We start from the raw sequence: 22528 nt of genomic DNA, 5'->3' as shown, positions 1-22528 counted from the left end.
CACACACACACACACACACACACACACACACACACACACACACACATCTCAGAGCTTTAATTTTAAGATTGCAGAATTAGCATACTTCATTTTCCTCCTTCATGAAAAGTTTTCTTGTTCTTGCTTTGTGTTTTACATAAACCACCAATACAATGTCTGAATCAGTGATCTTTAGAAAACAGAGCCCAAGGCAAAGCTTACTAGCACATTATTGAGGGATATAATTCCTAAGTCACAGGAGTAAGCAAGGCAGGGAATGGGCAAGTAAATACAAAATGGTGCATTGCCAAACTTCACAGCTTCACAAGAAAGCACAACCCATTGCATCACCACGTAGGACATATCCAGAGAAGCCTGAGGGCACTATTGTTCCTGGGAAGAGCACCTCTCTCTCCTCTATGTCTCTCACTAGGCCCAAGTCAGCCACAAGAGCATTCATGTGTTAATGTTCCCTCTCCCACCCCCACCCACATTTCTAGGCTCTGTTACCCAGCATTGGTGGAACAGCAGCTGACAGTGAGATCCTTCAGTGCGGCACTCCGTCTCTTCCAAATCAGGAGGAATAAGAACTACTGTGGCTCAACATCAGCAGAGACAATAGTGACTGAGTCAAAACCAGTCTTCATCTGAGGGCAGGCTTAGACAGATGGCAGTGTTAGGAGATAAGGTGGCAGTGACGGCCACAGGGGCTCCTGCTGAGTAATGGATGAAGTCCAGGAGGTAGGTAGAGATGAACAACTCTAAGGAGATACATAAATTGGTACAATAGGGAAAAGTTTAAAAGCATAAAAATAAGTTAGAATTTGGAAACCAAATAGATTAATTGTATCTCACTTAACAGACTAAAGATAGCCAGACCCTTAGTGGAAAGTATGGGAAGCTGATTAACCAAACCCCTGGGACAAACTGATACCCTGAGACACCTAGGAAGACCATCCTTCCCAGAGTGATTATCCTGGCCACCCCATCACCTTCCTTGCTGTCATGAAGGGAGAAACTGTCTGAGAAATAGTTTTATTTACAACACAGCTGGTTCTTTAAAAGTTCAAGAACTAATATTGCCCATTCCTCTTGGAATTGGATTGAAAGTTAATGATGGGAAAGCTGGAGCAGCAAGGAGAATTGAGTGAAAATTCTTTCTTTGAAAAGTAATTAAATTCTTAAATTCCCTCTTACATTCTAAGCTGCTAGGTGAATGTCCCATCCTTAAAAGAAGTCTTGAGATTTAATCTCTGAAGAGGGTAAAATAAAGGGCTTCTTAGTTGGGGAGAACAGTTGAACAATGGGCAACTATACTTAAAATGCTACACACTCAATTGTGTCTGACTCTGCAACCTCATGGACTTTAGCCTACCAGGTTCCTCCATCCATGGGATTTACCAGGCAAGGATATAGGAGTAGGTTGCCATTTCCTTCTCCAGGGAACTTCCCAACCCAGGGACTGAGACCAAATCCCTTGTGTCTCCTGCATTGGCAAGTGGATTCTTTATCATTCTGCCACCTGGGGACTACATTGTATATAGTATATATATTTATATACTATAAGTATATTGAATGCAAAATACTGACACTGCTGGACCCTCAGTTCAGTTCAGCTCAGTTCAGTTGCTCAGTCGTGTCCGACTCTTGGCGACCCCATGAATTGCAGCACACCAGGCCTCCCTGTCCATCATCACCTCCCGGAGTTCACTCAAACTCACATCCATCGAGTTGGTGATGCCATCCAGCTATCTCATCCTCTGTCGTCCCCTTCTCCTCCTGCCCCCAATCCCTCCCAGCATCAGTGTCTTTTCCAATGAGTCAACTCTTCTCATGAGGTGGCCAAAGTACTGGAGTTTCAGCTTTAGCATCATTCCTTCCAAAAAACACCCAGGATGGATCTCCTTTAAAATAGACTGGTTGGATCTCCTTGCAGTCCAAGGGACTCTCAAGAGTCTTCTCCAACACCACAGTTCAAAAGCATCAATTCTTCTGCACTCAGCTTTCTTCACAGTCCAAATCTCACATCCATTCATGACCACAGGAAAAACCATAGCCTTGACTAGACGGACCTTTGTTGGCAAAGTAATGTCTCTGCTTTTGAATATGCTATCTAGGTTGGTCATAACTTTCCTTCCAAAGAATAAGCGTCTTTTAGTTTCATGGCTGCAGTCACCATCTGCAGTGATTTTGGAGCCCCAGAAAATAAAGTCTGACACTGTTTTCACTGTTTCCCCATCTATTTCCCAAGAAGTGATGGGACCAGATGCCATGATCTTTGTCTTCTGAATGTCAAGCTTTAAGCCAACTTTTTCACTCTCCTCTTTCACTTTCATCAAGAGGCTTTTTAGCTCCTCTTCACTTTCTGCCATAAGGGTGGTGTCATCTGCATATCTGAGGTGATTTATATTTCTCCTGGCAATCTTGATTTTAGCTTGTGTTAATTTAATATATAGTAATATGTAAATGTATTAATATATTTTCTATCTACTTATTTTACAGAATTAATACATTCTCCTTTTAAAAGTGTTTAAATAAACCAGAATGTATCTGATAAAAATATTCTTCTCCCTGTTCCACTGATTCTCCTGCAATCTTATAACCTAGATTCCAAGTATTGTTGTTCAGTCACAAAGTCGTGTCCAACTCTCTGAGACCCCATGGACTACAGCATGCCAGGCTCCTCTGTCCTCCACTATCTCCCCAAGTTTGCTCAAATTTATGCTCATTGAGTCGGTGATGCTATCTAACCATCTCATCTTCTGCTGCCCTCTTCTCCTTTTGCCTTCAATCTTTCCCTGTATCAGGGTCTTTTCCAATGAGTCTACTCTTTGTGTCAGGTGGCCAAAGTACTAGAGCTTCAGCTTTAGCATCAGTCCTTCCAATGAATATTCAGTGTTGATTTCCTTTAGGAATGACTGGTTTGATCTCTTTGCAATTCAAGGGACTCTCAAGAGTCATCTCCAACACCACAATTCAAAAGCATCTAGATTTTAAAACAACCCCCATTTTATAGAAAATGATTTAAATATAAATATTAAAGCCATAAAGTTTTAGATAAAACCATGACTAAATAGGTCTTCAATAAAATAAGCATGTAACAAATTTCAAAAGCCATTTAAAAAGAGTGGTAAATTCGGAATTTGGCAGTAACATCTACACTGCTATGCAGAAAATAGATAAACAAGGACATACTGTGTAACATATTGAATGTCCTGTAATCACCTATAATGGAAAAGAATCCTAGAAAGAATGCTGCTGCTGCTGCTAAGTCGCTTCAGTCGTGTCCGACTCTGTGCGACCCCATAGACGGCAGCCTGCCAGGCTCCCCCATCCCTGGGATTCTCCAGGCAAGATCACTGGAGTGGGTTGCCATTTTCTTCTCCAATGTATGAAAGTGAAAAGTGAAAGTGAAGTCGCTCAGTCATCCGACTCTTAGCGACCCCATGGACTGCAGCCCACCAGGCTCCTCCATCCATGGGATTTTCCAGGTAAGAGTACTGGAGTGGGAGAAAGTATATAGATATAGATATAGATATATCTGAATCACTTTGCTATACACTCGAAGCTAACACTGCACCGTAAATTAAATATACTTCAATTTTTTAAGTTAAAAAAAGAAAAACAGAGTGATAAATTTACTGCCTAAAATTTTTTAATTTATGATATCATATTAAAAATATGGTAAATATAACCAAAAGTAAATTATTAACTGGAGGAAATGGTTGTATTCATTTATGAGAAGATTGATAATTGTATCCTTTATGTATCAACAGCCCTTCTGAACCAAAAATCAGAAGGCAAACAACCTAATAGAAAAATGGGCAAATAAATGGCCAGACTGTTCACTAGGAAATAAATGAAAGGACCAACAAACACAGAAAAAAATGCCCAACCATAATCACAATTGCAAGATAAAAATTAAAATAATTAAGTACTGTTTTTTATACAACAGATTGGCAAAGACTGAACATTTGATAATACCCCATGTTGGCAACAGATTGGAAAAACTGACATTTTCATTGCACTACTGATTAGGTATAAGTGGTACATTGTCTTGGAGGGTGGTTTGGCAATATAGATTAAAATGTTATATACATATATTCTATGATTCAGCAATCCTAATTCTAGGAATTTACCTTAAGGCAGCTATTGCACAAAAGCTTAAAAATATATGTGCAAAGATGTTCATAGAGAAACTGTAAGAACAAAAACTCAAAATGAATATTACTGGTTAAATAACATGCCTATAAAATAAAATGCTTTATACCTTAAAAAATTTTAAGTATACCTATATATATGGTTATACAAAGATGTCCAATTATACATTAACTGTATAAACAGAGAATAATGTACATAGTATTATCCATAGTGAATGAATATGCATGCTTACTTGCATGCTAAGTCGCTTCAGTCATGTCCGACTCTGTATGACCTTATGGACTGTTATCCCGCCAGCCTCCTCTGTCCATGGGATTCTCTAGGCAAGAATACTGGAGTGGGTTGCCATGCCTTCCTCCAGGGGAATCTTTCTGACCCCAGAATTAAACCACATCTCTTAGATGTGAACCTACATTGGCAGGTAGGTTCTTTACCACTAGCGCCACCTGGGTGTGTGTGTGTATATATATATGTATATGTATATATATATATATGTACACATATATACTTTTACATTCACAAAAAAATTCTGGAAGGATACATCAAAAAATGTTAAGAATAACTACTACAGAAATGTGTGGAAATCAAGAGGGGAAAGTAGTGTTTTACCTTTACCCCTCTGTGCCAGTTGTTCTTTCTACTGTTTATCTTCTGTGAACCTGTTGTTAAATCTATGAAGAAAAGAAGTGGATCTTACATTTTTTTTTTGCAGGATCTAACTTTGCAATAAAAGAACACTGAATGTCCTTTGTATTCAAAATCATCATTGTTTTCAGGTATGTTTCAGCTTTAAGATAAATAGTACTAAAAATTCATTGAATGGGTTAACTTATTTAAGGATTTTGTTGTTGTTGTTTAGCATTTATATGTTGCCACTAAGTCATCTTGACATTCACTGAGATGCAAAAACTCCACATGAGCCATTTTAGGCTAATTCATGAGCAAGGGAGTAATAAGTAATTCTTATATTCACTGTTTTTCTCACCAACATTTAATTTTCCTTGTGTAACAATCTGATACTCTGGGCTCAATGAAGTACTTGTCAAATGTAGACATACAGATACTTTGTGATTTAAAAACCAAAACAACAAAAGCATACTTGGCCTCAAATATTGATACAAGTACACCTTGCAAAAGTCTAATTGTTTCCAAACCTGGACAAGTTCAAATCTGCATAAAACCAAAATTCTGAAGTTTATAGCTAACCGTTAACTCCTTCACCTATATGCCTGATATGTAAGCATATGAAACACCTTTGTACTCATCATGAAAAATCTCTTTTTTGGTACTCCATGACAAGTTCAATCTCTAATTTTTCATTGTCCAGCCTCAGTCAAGAGCTTCTCTGAGATTATTTTCTGGAGGATTAAAGGACATTCTAAACACCATCCCTGAGTCAGTTTAATCAGTAGACATTATCTTACCTAGATAATATGGTCCCAGTTACTTCCAAAGCAAGGTAAACACAGAGATACACCACTAATTACTCCTTCAAGGAAGGTCTTAGTATTCAGCTTCTGGGAGTACCATCAGCAGAGAGCATCCAGTTATCAACATTTGAGTGACTGCCCCAGCTCCAGACTGGCTCATCATCACATTTTTACAGGAGCAGCCCACAATCCATGACTGATAGAAGAGGGAAATAAACTAATTAATGAAAACAACAATAGCAACAAAATACCATATGCTGTCTTCAGAGTCAGCATCCTTGAAAACTCAAACTGTGTCACCAGGAATCAACTCAGCATTTTCCCCTTAGTTTTCATCAGTGCCCAGTATGAAAGGGCCAAAACACTCATCATTTTTTGTAACTCACTGACAAACCATGAAAATCTTCTCAAGGAAAGGCAAGACAGACAGGGGCAAGGCAAAGGACCAGCTCTGGCAGGAGTGTTCTTGGAAATAGACCTAATACCTCTCATGGTTCAGGCAGATGGTCAACATAAGGGCCAAGAATAGAAAGATCCCTGTGAAATGATATGTCACAGTGGTGGCAAATATGGAGCAGAAATCCAAAGGCAATGTCAGCCCAACACTAGTAGGGTCCACCAAGTGTGAGAATTCTGGGACTGGGTTGCAGGCTCAGAGTAAGAGAGAGCAAAAACAAGGCAGGGCCTGGGCTGAAGACAGACTTAAATTTAAAGAGTATCTAGAGTACCAAAATAGGAACTTGAAACATGTATACTATCATGTTAGAAACGAAGTGCCAGTCTATGTTTGATACAGGATACAGGATGCTTGGGGCTGGTGCATGGGGATGATCCAGAGAGATGATATGGGGTGGGAGGTGGGAGGGGGATTCAGGATTGGGAGCTTGTATACACCCGTGGTGGATTCATGTCAACGTATGGCAAAACCAATACAGTATTGTAAAGTAAAATAAAGTAAAAATAAAATTTTAAAAATAAAAAAATAAAGAGTATCTAGGGTACCAAAATAGGAACTCAGAAAGAAAGGGCAAGGCAGAAGGGCAACCATAACACTGAGATGGGGTTCAGACATGGCAATTCAAGTACTGAACAAGGCCACCACAAAGTGGATGGGGACTCAGAAGCCCCATGCTCAGTTCTAGGTGCCACATCCTTGGTTGGAAACATAAATAACGTGATTCAATACCCATCCAACAGAGATGTTGTAAGGGGGAGAGTGCTGGGGCCGTGGTAAACACTGAAAAAATGTTTGCTTTTAAACAGTAGTAATTATCAGAGTGTGGTTTCAGATTACTCCGTGTTCCCATTCTGAAATCCCATTGCTCTGGGAAGAGGGGGCCTTTTCTCAGTATTGGTAACAGATCAAGCCTGCAAGGAGCTCAACAGACCTGACACCAGAGCTGGCACAAGAGGAGGAAGAGGTGCAAGGCAGACGCTCACAGTTTCCCTCTTGATATAAGAGAGGCTATTTGCTCTTATTTGGTGTTGAGATACCATTGCCTTGCTGTTTCCCCCTTTGCTCAGTTGCCAGGAAACTTAAAGCCAAGCTTAATGCATGAAAGGGAGAGACTGTCCCTTCCCACCTAAATCCTTAGTCTTTCTTCTACCACTTTTTTAATTGCTTGACTTTTATTCCTTAGGAAATTCTTTTTATTGTGACTCATATAAACTCTTTTTGAAAAATAGAAATAGAAAGATAAATGGGTAAATTCAAATAAAATTTTACTTGTAAAGAAAAATGTATCTCTTTCATGGAGAAATATCCCATATTTAGGACATTGTTGCAAAAGATTTTTATAACTAACATGCTTTCCATTAACTATAGTCATAAACTGTCTTTTAAAATTCACTCTTGCTCTCTTGTTTCAGCTGCCAACATGCCATCCAGACTAAGGAAGGCTGAGAAATTTAGGGGCCATATAAGCCACATCCACAGCCACACCAGCAAACACTGGAAGCACCTAAGAAATAGGGGTAATGTTGGTAACATGCATCAGCACAGGATAATTTGGGAAAGTTGACATGAGGCATTTACACTTAAAGATGAGCCAGAGCTTCTGCCCAACTGTCAAACTTAATATTTGTGGACCTATGTCAGTGAACAGACACAGGCATGTTGTAGTTGTTTAGTCACCAAGTTGTGTCAAACTCTGTGACCCCATGGACTGCAGCCAGGCCTTCCAGTCCCTCACTATCTCCTGGAGTTCACCCAAGTTCATGTCCATTGAATCGCTGATGCCGTCCAACCATCCAATCTTTTGCAACCCTCTTCTCCTTCTGCTTTCAATCTTCCCCAGCATCAGGGTCTTTTCCAATGAGTCAGCTCTTTGCATCAGGTGGCCAAAGTATTGGAGTTTTGACTGAATGCTGAAGACATAGGCATAAGCTGCCAAGAACAAGACTGGAGCTGCTCCTATCATTGAAGTGGTATGATTAGGCTACTACAAAGTTCTGAGGAAGAGAAAGCTCCCAAAGCAAGCTTGTCATCATGAAGTCCAAATTCTTTAGCAGGGTGCAGTTTGTGTCCTGGTAGCTTGAAGCCACATTGTAGAAATTCATTAAATATTAATAAGTGATTTTCAAAATAAAAATAAAATTCATTCTTTCATTCATTTATTCATGCATGCATTTAACAAACATTGTTGACCTATCAAAATTCCACTGATTTCTCGAAGAAAGGGAAAAAAAATCTATCATAAATTTCCTCTGGAATCTCAAGGGATTCCAAATAGCCAAAACAATCTTAAAAAAGAAGAACAAAATTAGAGATCTCCTGCTTCCTGTTTTCAAAACTTACTACAAAGCCATAGCAATCAAAACAGTATGGTACTGGCATACAAATAGATATATAAACCAAAGGAAATAAAATAGAGATTCCCTAAAATAAACCCTCACATATATGGTCAAATGATTTTTGACGAGAAAGGTTACAAAGACCATTCAATTGGGAAAGATAATCTTTCCAACAAATTGTGCTAGGAAACCTGGATATGTACATGCAAAAGAATAAAACTGGACCCTGACCTGACACTTTATACCAAAAATTAAGCTAAAATATATACTCTGAAAAGTAAGTCAAAATGGATCAAAGACACATAAGACACAAAACTCTCAGAAGAAAACATAAGAGAAAAGCTTCAGGATATTGGATTTGATGATGATATCTTGGATATGACACCAAATACTCAGGCAAAAAAGAAAAATTAAATTGGAATACATCAGAATAAAAACTTCTGTGCATCAAATAACACTAACAACAGAGTGTAAAGGCAACCTATGGAATAAGAGAAAATATGTAAAAATCATGTATCTCAAAAGGGATTAATATCCAGAATATATTTTTTAAAGCCTATAACTCAAGGACACAAAGAACAAATAACCTGATTTTAAAACAAGCAAACTGGGATCTTCCTGGGGGTCCAGTGGTGGTCAAGAATCTGCCTTCCACTACAGGGGACACCTGTTCCATCACTAGTCAAGGAACTAAGATCCCACATGCTGTGGGGCAAATAAGCCCACACACCACAATAAAGACCCCTGCACACCTCATCGAAGACCCAGTACAGTCAAAAAATAAAATAAATTGAGCAAAAGACTTGAACAGACGTGACTTCAAAGAAGCTCTAGTATGTGTTAGTTGCTCAGTCGTGTCTGACTCTTTGTGACCCCATGGAAGTAGCCCACCATGGTATGATCCCACCAGTAGCCTCCTTTGTCCATGGAATACTCCAGGCAAGAATACAGGGGTGAGTTGCTATTTCCTTCTGCACAGATCTTCCTGACCCAGAGATCAAACCTGGGTCTCCTGCATTGCAGGCAGATTTTTTACCAACTGAGCCACCAGGGAGACCCTTAAATGGCCAATAAGCACATGAAAAGATGCTCAACATAAATAGTCATTAGGGAAATGCAAATTGAAACCACAGTGAGATACCACCTCATATCCATTAGGATAACTAATATCAAAATAGAAAAGGACAGTAATTGGAAAAACATAGAAAAATTTAAACATTTGTACACAGCTAGTAAAAATGTAAAATGGTTAAGCTGCTATGGAAAACAAGGTGAAAATTCCTCAAAAAATTAAAATTCCCATCTGTGTGAGTTTAGTCACTCAGTCGTGTCCGACACCCCTCAATCCCATAGACTGTAGCCCACCAGGCTCCTATGTCCATAGAATTTCCCAAGCAAGAGTATTGGAGTGGGTTGCCATTTCCTGCTCCAGGGCATCTTCCTGATTCAGGGATTGACCCCACGTTGCTTGTGTCTCCTGCATCGGCAGGAAGATTCTTTACCACTATACCACCTGGGGACTAAATTAACCTAAGCATATTGAACGAAAAATATATCACTGATTCATTCAAAAAATACTTACTGAGCAACTACTTTCAGTCAGATGCTCTTGCATGGAAATTACATTTCCTGTGAGAAAAGTAACCAAGAGCCAGATCTACCCTGTGGACCAGAGAGTTCACTCCATGCCAGGCTCTGGAAACAATAAGAGATATTCCAGATTCTAAGGCAAAAGCCATTTCTTATAGGATCCCCTAGAGGTAAGCACGAGTTTCAAAAAAATTCTTGTGGCAACGTTGACTGTCTAGATTTTAAAATTCAACAAATAAAATGGACTGCTCTTTAACTTTTCAACTTTTCTTCCCCTAAAAACAGTCCATTTACTTTAAAGTTCACCTTTCCCACAACAGACTAGTCAGCATGATAAACCAGTGTATCTTTAGCATACATGTACATTCAGTGCATCTGGGGTTCTTATTAATTTGCTGATTCAGTGGATCCACAGCAGGACCTGTTCTGCTTTCCTGACAAGCACCCAGGTGAGACAGATAATGCCAGTCCCTGGACCACACTTTGAGCATCAAGATCATGGATAACAACTGCCCATGACACGCAACCCTTCCCATCTCTGCAATCACAGCTCCACACATATCTGCTCTTCGATGCTAGTTATAATTGGTGATGCTCTACCCAACACCAAGAACAAACTTTTATAGCTTTGGCCAAAGTAAAAATGTTTCAAGAAAAAGGAAAAAAAAAGACCTTTTAAGTTTGGACAAACCTCTATTTCTAATTATAGGGCTTTCATAAAGCAAGCCTTAAGGGGAGGATTAGTTTTTAAGTTCATCAACCACTTTCACTCAAGGAAAATTAAGGGTTGCCTGAGTTTGACAGGTACTTAATTATACCATAACAGAGAAAGGGTATGATTTCCCCTAGTTCATTATAATTAAGGCCTTGCATATTCTTCAGTTTGTGAAAGGCCACGTGAGGAAGCTGAATTTTGAGTGCTGGAGGATTTTTCTCTTTTTTTAAATTTAATTAAGGAAATGAATCAAATTGGTTTTTTTGTTTGGAAACAAGCATATCAGTCCCACAAAGAGAAAAATCAATGCCCTGGTACAAAAGGGGACTGCTTTTTTTTTTTTTTTCAAATTTTGTGATTCTCTTAATGTGATATACAAATATGGAGAAGAAAGTGGCACCCCACTCCAGTACTCTTGCCTGGGGAATCCTATGGATGGAGGAGCCTGGTGGGCTGCAGTCCATGGGGTCGCAAAGAGTCAGACATGACTGGGCGACTTCACTTTCACTTTTCACTTTCATGTATTGGAGAAGGAAATGGCAACCCACTCCAGTGTTCTTGCCTGGAGAATCCCAGGGATGGGGGAGCCTGGTGGGCTGCCGTCTATGGGGTTGCACAGAGTCGGACACGATTGAAGTGACTTGGCAGCAGCAGCAGCAGCATACAAATACGAAAATAATTTATGAAATATTCTAATTATATCCAGAAATTTGATATCAGCAATTGGAAAAATAATTTTCAAGAAAACATAGAAAATATATGATATCGATCAAGCTAGTGATATTAACCATTTTCATTCTTTGATACAGGGGAAAAATTAGTCTCTGAAACTTAAGATCAGAGACAGTGATAGGGAATCTGTAAATAGTGAACGTAACCACAAAGTGCAAAATAGTCCTTATATCCAAGAATTCATTAAACACAGATAATAACTATAAAAAGGGGACTGCTTTTTAACTCTCATAATTTGTCTTAGTGAAAACTCTCCATAATTTGCTCTTTCTTGTTTACCCCAACTTATTGAAGGAGCAGAAGTTATTAAGCCTTAACAGACTGATCTACCCTTGCCAAAACCCACATTGTGTAGAACAAGGTCTTCCCAGAAAGAGATGATTCTTACCTGGAAGGTTATTTAGAAAATGTTATATAATTTCAAGAAATGTTTCAAGAAAATGTTATATAATTCTAGGGACCAAAGACTGTCTTTAAATCTATACCGTTTTAGGTGTCTTCTGATTAAAACTTTTTAAATTTTTGCATCAAGGATTGCAATGAGTGAAAAGGCATTTGCAATTTTGTTCCCACAAGCTACAAAAAGATCATTAACTATTGTACTTAGTTTTTCCATTTTGAAGGGTGAACCAGAAATTCGGAGGCTAATTCTCTATCATTAAGTTGTACCTTTTCTTCCGTTATTTCTTAACATTTTGGTCTAGCTGTCATCAGAAGTGCCTTCCAATCCGGCATAGGTTTAAACTCAGGCCTGTAGATGTAGCTGAGATCAAGGTATCAAAATTCCACAAGTGGGCATTAATCCAGTCTCGCATTTCCCCCTCAAACAAACCTAGTTCCAGAAATGCCCACAAGATATGCAGCAAATTCCTGTGTGACCACAGATCTCCTCACTAACTCTTCTTGTTAATCCTTGGAAACCCTTGGGATGGCCAGAGATAGCACAGTAGACACTCCCAGCTGGCAAATAGATGACAGAATTGTGATAGCCTCTTATTTCTTCCTGTGATTTTAATTGAAATGATACTTTTGTTGAAGTCTGCCATTTCTTCCTAACCAGACACACAAATAATTATATTGTCCAGGATATTAAAGGAAACAGGCCAATCCCAAAGGAAATCAGGCAGAGGCTAAAAGGAATCTGACCAGTATTCTAAATACAATAATGTCTGTCTCTGTTCTTGCTGTCTTTCTCTCAGGTTTCTGCAAGAATCTGTTTTCCAGGTTTATTAGAACTCAAGAAAGAAGCAGAACAGGCAGAGTATGTGACACAGTGAAAACAGAACAGAGCAAATTATCTCTGGTGGCCCATGGAGCTAATAGACTGTGGTATGTGACCCTGATTGGCCCTTAAGGAGGCCAAAATTTTCCCATGCAAATCCCCTTGGCTCTATCTGTTCTTCCACAGGCTCTCTAGCGCCAGGAGCTGGGCTGCAGCATGATGGTGTATAGAACATGGCCCTATGGGGACTTTCTAGACCCCTTCCCCATAACCTCTGATTTAGCTCCTCTCTGAAGTACCTAGATGACTTCTCTGGTAGCTCAGCTGGTAAAGAATCCACCTGCAATGCAGGACACCCTAGTTTGATTCCTGGGTCAAGAAGATCCCCTGGAGAAGGGATAGACTACCCATTCCACTATTCTTGGGCTTCCCTGGTGGCTCAGATGGTAAAGAATCCACCTGCAGTTAGGGAGACCTGGATTCGATCCCTGGGTTGGGAAGATCCCTGGAGGAGAGCATGTCAACTCACTCCAGTATTCTTGCCTGGAGAATCTGCATGGACAGCATCCATCGTGTCTCAAAGAGTTGGACACAACTGAGTGGCTAAGCACAGCACGGTAAATATCTAGATAATAGTATCTGGGGCACATATCTCGTGTTGTTTTACAGATGCTAAACCCCCCACCAAATGGAAGAAATGAAGTACTTGATGCCCATGAGCCTTCAGCCTCCAGACCTACTGGAGACTAAGGATTGATGATGCTAACCCCTATGACACCGCCCTGTTACTTCACCATCAACCAGTCAGAGAACTGTGCACAAGTTGACCAAATATCCTGGGACACTCCCTCCCTCTTTTGGCCTTTAAAAAATGCTTTCCTGAAACCCATCATGGAGTCTGTGTGTTTTGAACACTAACTGCCTGAACTCCTTGCTTGGCACCCTGTGATAAACGCTGCACTTTCCTTCAGCACAACCCGGTATCAGTAGATTGGCTTTACTGCAGGCAGTGAGCAGACTCGATTTTGGTTCAGCAACAATGGCTTCACCAAAGGACAGTCTTATAACTTACTTAGGGACACCCTAAGAGCCACTTTCTTTCTGAAGGAAACTCAGCTGCTGACAGACTCTTCTCCAGTTGGCATATAGCAGACCAGCAGCTGAGCCAGGATCCTCAGGGTGGAACTTGATCCCTCTTCTTACATGCACAGCCACTAACCACTTCTCAAAAACAGTTGCTTCTTTCATAATTTATTAAAGAAAACTGGAAAGGACAGCCCCAAGCTACATCTCCCCAACTTTCTTAACACCTATATTTCATTTACCATCTTTCTTTCCATAGGTATAGAAAATTTCAGAAATACTTTCCACTTCTCTTTTTAAAGTCCAGTTTTTTCAAATGACAACCAGAATCTAGCTGTACACATCCTTTCTCTTCCAACAACCTAGTAAAAGCTATGATTCAACAAGCATCTCCTCATCATCTACCATTTAAAATTGCTTTGCCTGGAAAATCCCATGGATGGAGGAGGCTGGTAGGCTGTAGTCCATGGGGTCGCTAAGAGTCGGACACGACTGAGCGACTTCACTTTCTCTTTTCACTTTCATGCATTGGAGAAGGAAATAGCAACCCACTCCAGTGTTCTTGCCTGGAGAATCCCAGGGACGGGGGAGCCTGGTGGACTGCCGTCTATGGGGTCGCACAGAGTCGGATACGACTGAAGTGACTTAGCAGCAGCAGCAGTTTTACATTCATGCTACTAATAAAGCAATGAACAGTTTTGTTTTTTGCAAATAATAGCCTAAAAATAGAGACCACATTCCCTAGAAGAAGAGAGGGATTTTTCCATTTAAAGGTTATTTTCTTGAGTATCTTAACTAGGCATTAGACCAAGAACTTCCAGAGCCTTGGGCCTCTCAAAGCCCCCTCCTTCCCTCCTGCTGTCCAGAGCTATGTGTCAGTCACTGCTGTCCTCCTTCTGGCTCACAAGACTTGAACCTTGGCTTCCTCCCAAACCTGTCAGCACTGCTCCCAGTAACTGCCAGAGAAACCATATGGTACCTCCACACCCTCCCCTTGAGGACAAGCCTATTATCTCCCCAACCTACCCACAGCAGCACAAAGAAGGAAGGAGAGGAAGAGTAAGCCAGGGCCCCGAGCTTGAGTTGCTCCTGCTTTTCTATTATTGAGTCACCATCTAGAAGTGGGGGAGGAGGGGAGGAGGAAAAAGAGGAAGTAAGGGGAGAAAGATAGAGAGAGAAGGGAAAGAAATCACACAGAGAGAAGAGAGAGAGAAAGAGAACAGAGAGAAGTTGTATTTGAAATTGTGGTTCAGTCTAGGTCATGCCCAACTCTTTGCAACCCCATGGAGAACAGCATGACAAGTTCCCTGTCCTTCATTATCTCCCAGACTTTGCTTAAACTCATGTCCACTGAGTTGATGATGCCATTCCAGCCATCTCATCCTCTGTCACTCCTCTTCCTGCCTTCAATCTTTCCCAGTACCGAGATCTTTTCTAATGAGTCAGGTTTTCACATCAGGTGGCCAAAGTATTGAAGTTTCAGCTTCTGCATCAATCCTTCCAATGAGTATTCAGAGTTGATTTCTTTTAGGATTGACTGCTTTGATCTCCTTGCTGTCCAAGAGTCAATAAGACTCTTGAGAGTACCACAATTTGAAAGCATCAACTCTTTGACTCTCAGCATTCTTTATGGTCCAACTCACATCCAGTACATGACTACTGAAAAAACCATAGCTTTGACTATACCAGGAATACCAGGGCTTCCCTCATAGCTCAGTTGGCAAAGAATCCACCTGCAATTCAGGAGACCCTGGTTCAATTCCTGGGTCAGGAAGATCTGCTGGAGAAGTGATAGGCTACCCACTCCAGTATTCTTGGGCTTCCCTTGTGGCTCAGCTAATAAAGAATCTGCCTGCAATACGGGAGACCTAGGTTTGATCCCTGGGTTGGGAAGATCTCCTGGAGAAAAGAATGGCTACCCACCCTAGTATTCTGGCCTAGAGAATTCCATGGACTGTATAGTTCATGGGGTTGCAAAGAGTCAGACACAACTAAGCAACTTTCACTTTGACTATACAGATCTTTGTCAGCAAAGTGATGTCTCTGCTTTTCAAAACACTCTCTAGGTTTGTCATAGCTCTTCTTCCAAGGAGCATGCATCTTTTAATTTTGTGGCTGCAGTCACTGTCCACAGTGATTTTGGAGCCCAAGAAAATAAAATCTGCCACTGTTTCTACTTTTCAATACCTATTTGCCATGAAGTGATGGGACCAGATGCCATGATCTTAGTTCTTTGAATGTTGAGTTTTAAGCCAGCTTTTTCACTTGGCAAAAAGGAATATGAATGACTGTTAACTTTTTTGTAATTCAGTTATTAGATCAATTCAGTTCCACAAGCTGATGTCAGATGTGCCCAGGAAATATGTCTTCATTCTAATAGTATCCTCAAACTAATTTATACACATAGGTGTTAAATAGCTTTTTAAGAGTCTTGCATTTTCTTTATTATCATCTTCACCTCAAAAGAGAAAGACTGCAGACAATTTGGAAGTTTTTCTGCAAGCTACTATTCAAAGGTGGTATGAAAAGGTAACTTTCTAAGTTAAAGAAAAAAATGTTACCTGGGCAATATGTTGCCAGAGTTTTAAAAGTTATTCTGATTTTCACATTCTAAAAAAAGAATTCTATACAATTTTTTAACCTTAAATATGACATTCAGCTCAGACTTAGAAATTAGCTTTTCATGGAAATCAAATTCCATCTGAAAAACTACCATGGGATATCCATCTATTTGTCTTTTACTTCAGTTACTTTAGTTTTATTAGAATGCATACTTAGTTGTGGTGCCTAGCTATCACAATTCAATTTTAGAAAGAGATATTTATACCCTGTACTAAGAGACAAAATTGAAGGGTCAAGATTTTTTTTATGAGACAATAATCAAATGAAAGTCCAGATGTCTGACCAGACTGCTGCTTTGGGATTTGACCTGGACTAATATTTCCACCCCCTACCCCTCATCATGCATCCCACTCAACACCTCATACACTGAGAAATCCCATGAAAAATGCTGTGAGGAAGGGACTTTTCTAAAATGCCAAAAGACCACAAACTGTATCTGGTTGGCCTGTCTAGTCCCCATACTCCCCTGGCTTCATGATGAAAAGATGCCAGAAACAGCATTCCTACAGGATTTTCAGTACAGAAACCACAAGAATGCTCTTTCTCATGGTATGGCAGCTGTGCAACAATATGGCGTCATCTGGAAAATTACAGTCTTGGAGACAAATATTTTTCCCCTCTCCAGTGATTTAAAATAGACAGGGTGTCACCCAAGAATTATGCGTTCCTTTCTCCAAGATGGAGAACTCTTCTTGGAAAGCTTCCCTTCGAGATAACAACCTTTGTTGTTAGAACCCCGGAAAGATAAACTCAAACAAACACCTTGGACAGCTTTCCAAGGATTTTGGAAACTGCTCAAAGCATGTCTGCTGAAAAGGAAGGCAATTTTGGGTATACTACTAAGTAAAAATTTCCTTTTTGACTTGACATGAAAGCAACGTACATTTTTAATGAACTTCTCATAGAGCTTAAATTTGCATAAGATAAGAAGTATCGACATCATTATGGCAGTTATTGCTTTTATAACATTTATTTTGGGTACACAACACCAAAAGAATAATAGTCTTTGAAATATATACACTAACATTTATAAAAGAGATGACTAATGAGAACTTCCTGTATAGCACAGGGAACTCTACTCAATGCTCTGTGATGACTTAAATGGGGAAAAAAATCCTAAAAAGGGGAATATATGTATATGTATAGCTGATTCATTTTGCTATACAGAAGAAACTAACATAACATTGTAAAGCAACTATACCCCAATTAAAAAAAAAAAAGAACTAGTAATCTAATTAGGACAGCTTATATATAGTGCATTTTTAAGGACTAAGAATGTAAGAAAAATTTCCCAAGAGTGTAGATAGTTCCAAAAAGGTGTGTCTGCCTGATTCATAGCTGTATTCCTTGTACCCACTCAGGTTGGAGTCAGGATAGAAACTCAATAAACATTTCCTGAAAGAATAAAGAGAGTGGGACAGTGGAGCAGAGGAAAGGGCAAAGAACAAAGGATGCTAGGGGACTGAGCTCAACGTGGTGGCAAATGAAGCTTCTTTATTCATTAGAAAAGTACCTTCATCACTTGCTTTCACTTGAAGAGGGATCCACACCCTCCTTACTGAAATGGGTGTCATATTTCCTTAAAATGGTAAATAAGCCTGTGGGCCTTTGGGAGCACCCACCATCCATTCAGGTTCTTGCTCTCAGGGTGTTGTCTAGGTCTGTTTCTTCCTGCACAGCATCAAGTCACCTCCTATTATTTATCTGCAATTGTTTGCAGACTATGCACAACTTGGCTTTTAATTTCTGGAGTCCTCTCTGAGTTTGATTGTGTTTACCTGGTTAGACAAAGTTCTTAATGGTCATAAATAAGGAATAAATAACCCAAAGGGGAAGCTTTCTGTTTTGTTTTTCAGAAAGAGAGATCCTTATTTCTATATGAGTGAGAATTCATGAGAAGGCACTTATCTTTAATTTTTAGCCTCTTAGTTAATAATTGCTCCCTGTATTTCTTGGAACCCTCTAATCCTAAACCCCAATGGCTGAGGATTTATTGAGCTCCCACAAACAAAAACACAGAAGCCAAACTGATGGCAACCAGTGCAATGCTAGCTTACTCACAAGTAGAGACAAGTGATTCTACAGATAAGGCATTAGAGTCCAATGCCTCTGCAATGTCACACACACACACACCCACAAACATGGAGTCCACAAAAGCCATTGGGCTTCAGAGGGCTCACTAGGCAGACATCGCCTCCTTGTCTTCAGCATCAATACCTTGTGTTGGCAGTCTCCCTGCAGGCCATCTGAACCCTCTGGAGGGATGACTAGACTGGCAGCTACGGAATGGCATCATCTCAAACTCTTCCCTTGACATCAGCTGACGGGGGAAAGGAAGTTGTTTAATGATGGAGAGCCACCCCCCCTCAAAAAAAATTAACTAACCTAAAACATCTTTTCTGGCAAAATGTGCCTCCTACAAAGCTATCAAAGGATGATAACAGGGTGTGGAGAGATGGAATCAGCAGTTAAGTGGATATCCGTCTGTCGCTTAACCTTCATCACACAGCATTAGAGACCAGCGTCTGGCCAGCTTGGCACTCATCTTCCCACATCAGCCCACTGGCAAGATGCTTCCCCAGGTCCATGGCCTCCAGCCACACCACTCTGGCCTGCGGTTACATCACGTCTTACAAACTGTAAAGGGGTTGGACAGAACTTGGATGAGACCAGGGGTCCGTTTGGACTGGATTCAGGCCTGGTTCAACAAGATTGTGCTAGCTTGTCCCTCTCCTCTTATTTCTTTACCTTTCTGGACTCTATATTTTGGGTATCCTACCCCGTACTCCCCACCCCCACTCCCAGCCCTCGGATCCAGACAAGCTTCTGTTTTCCTAAGTTCTTCTCACCCTTACCATATCCCCAAGTCTTCCTTCCTCTGTCTTTTCAATGTTTCCTCTCTTGCTGCACTTATATTTCTTTTAAAACCAACATGAACTGGCTGCAAGCAAAATAAACAGATGCAACTAAGAGAATCATAAATCACCAAGTTGGAGAGTGAGATTCTTCCCAGTACAGGAAACCATCTCTCGGTTGGTTTCAGAGGAGATAGAGGAACAGAGCTTTGGTTTTATTTAAATGTCCTCTTCCTCTAACAAGTCCTCTGGGATCAAATAGGAAGTACGCTAGACAGATTGGATATTCAGACTGAGCTCATATAAGCGGAATCAAAACCCTCTTCCTTATACGTTCCTTACTTCATAGATATGGGTACAAAATGTAAGCTTTATACTTTCTAAAGCTATGAAGAAATGCTGAACATGACCTCCAAGTGTTTGGGGTCATAGGAGTCACACACAGGGGCTCACTAATGGCATTTTTCAGCAAAAGTACATAGTGAATGTAATTTGCCTCATCAAGATGGAGCTGCCACACACACACACACGCACACACAAGCATGTGCACATACAATCAAATGCAGGGACACACCACTCCAATCCCACAACACAACACCCACCGCAGAAAGTAGCCCTCTCATCCATCCAACTGTGCAAGTCACACCCATTCACTCATCACCTTCCACTGAGTGCACCTGCTAAACAGCCATCATTTCTCAAGACCCTCTGTGTTGCCACTGCCCTTGGATATTTCAGGGGTGTTCAAACTCTTTCTCTAAAGGGCCAGATAGTAAATATTTGAGGCTTTGTGAGCCAAGCTGCCCCTGCTGCAACTACTCAACTCCACTGCTGTAGAGCAGACTCAGCCACAGAACTAGGCAAATGAACGGGCGGTGAGCCGGAGGTGGCCCGCAGGCTGTGACATCTCTCATCTAAATGGCCATAACAACGCTTCTAACTGGTCTCTCAGGCCCAGTTTCGCTCTCCTCTGACCCGTTTTCTGCCCTGCAGTCAAAGATCTTTCAAAAACATAAATATGAGTGAGTCACTGAACTGTTAAACTCTCAGCTTCCTATTCCCTTTAAGATGTAAGTGAAAGTCTTTAACATGCCCAGTGAGCACAACAGAATGAGACCCCTCTTCACCTCTTCACACCCCGTGCTCCAAGCCCACTGAAACTCTGTACTTCTTTCTGTGCCTTAAACACACATCAAGCTGCGCTTGCCTCTGGGTCCACGTGCAGGCTGTTTCCTTTCTGAGTGGAAGACTCGTTGTGTCCTTTGTCCTTTTTAAAATTTTTATTGAATATAGTTAATTTACAATATTGTGTTAGTTACAGGTGTTTAGCAAAGTGATACATTTTCTTTCTTTCATAGATTCTTTTCCATGGTAGGTTATTACAAGATATTGACAGAGTTCCCTGTGCTATATAGTAGGCTCTTGTTGGTTATCTATTTTATATACAGTAATATGTATATTTTAGTCCCAAACTCCTAATTTATCCCTCCCCCTTTCCCTTCGGTAACTATAAGTTTGTTTCCTATGTCTCTGTATCTACTTCTATTCTGTAAATGAGTTCATTTGTATTATTTTTTCAGTTCAGTTCAGTCTCTCAGTCATGTCCAACTCTGCAACCCGATGAACCGCAGCACGCCAGGCCTCCCTGTCCATCACCAACTCCCAGAGTCCACCCAAACCCATGTCCATTGAGTTGGTGATGCCATCCAACCATCTCATCCTCTGTCGTCCCCTTCTCTTTCTGCCCTCAATCTTTCCCAGCATCAGGGTCTTTTCAACTGAGTCAGCTCTTTGCATGAGGTGGCCAAAGTATTGGAGTTTCAGCTTCAACATCAGTCGTTCCAATGAACACCGAGGACTGATCTCCTTTAGAGAGCTGGTTGCAGCTTCTTGCAGTTCAAGGGACTCTCAAGAGCCTTCTCCAATGCCACAGTTCAAAAGCATCAATTCTTTGGCACTCAGCTTTCCTTATAGTCCAATTCTCACATCCATACACGACCACTGGAAAAACCATAGCCTTGACTAGACAGACCTTTGTTGACAAAGTAATGTCTCTGCTTTTGAATATACTGTCTAGGTTGGTCATAACTTTCCTTCCAAGGAGTAAGCATCTTTTCATTTCATGGTTGCAGTCACCATCTGCAGTGATTTTGGAGCCCAAAAAATAAAGTTAGCCACTGTTTCCACTGTTTCCCCATCTATTTGCCATGAAGTGATGGGACCAGATGCCATGATCTTCGTTTTCTGAATGTTGAGTTTTAAGCCAACTTTTTCACTCTCCTCTTTCACCTTCATCAAGAGGCTCTTTATTTCTTCACTTTCTGCCATAAGGGTGGTATCATCTGCCTATCTGAGGTTATTGATATTCTCCTGGCAATCTTGATTCCAGCTTGTGCTTCTTCCAGTCCAGCGTTTCTCATGATGTACTCTGCACATAAATTGAATAAGCAAGGTGACAATATACAGCCCTGACATACTCCTTTTCCTATTTGGAACCAGTCCATTGTTCCATGTCCAGTTCTAACTGTTGCTTCCTGACCTGCATACAGGTTTCTCAAGAGGCAGGTCAGGTGGTCCAGTATTCCCATCTCTTGCAGAATTTTCCACAGTTTCTTGTGATCCACACAGTCAAAGGCTTTGGCATAGTCAATAAAGCAGAAATAGATGTTTTTCTGGAACTCTCTTGCTTTTTCCATGATCCAGCGGATGTTGGCAATTTGATCTCTGGTTCCTCTGCCTTTTCTAAAACCAGCTTGAACATCTGGAAGTTCATGATTCACGTATTGCTGAAGCCTGGCTTGGAGAATTTTGAGCATTACTTTACTAGCATGTGAGATGAGTGCAATTGTGCAGTAGTTTGAGCATTCTTTTGCATTGCCTTTCTTTGGGATTGGAATGAAAACTGACCTTTTCCAGTCCTGTGGCCACTGCTGAGTTTTCCAAATTTGCTGACATGTTGAGTGCAGCACTTTCACAGCATCATCTTTCAGGATTTGAAATAGCTCAACTAGAATTCCATCACTTCCACTAGCTTTGTTCCTAGTGATGAATAGAGAATAGTGAATTCCATGGACAGAAAAGCCTGGTGGGTTACAGTCCACGGGGTTGCAAAGAGTTGGACACAACTGAATCACTAACACTGCTTTCATGCCTTGCATCTGTCCACACTAGTAGGAGAGCAGAAATTACTTATTCTGGAAGCTCGATTGTACTCAGACAAAATCACTCACATACTATGAGATGTCCTTATTGCAGTGGGATGAGCCACTTTTCAACTGTACCGTCTTTTATTTTCTTTGCTCTTTTGATCCTGCCCATTGTTTTCATTTCCCCATAATTCTTAGTC

The sequence above is a fragment of the Oryx dammah genome, unplaced genomic scaffold (assembly GCF_014754425.2).
Source record: "Oryx dammah isolate SB20612 unplaced genomic scaffold, SCBI_Odam_1.1 HiC_scaffold_29, whole genome shotgun sequence".
NCBI lineage: Eukaryota > Metazoa > Chordata > Mammalia > Artiodactyla > Bovidae > Oryx > Oryx dammah.
Note: the sequence above shows the minus strand (reverse complement) of the source record.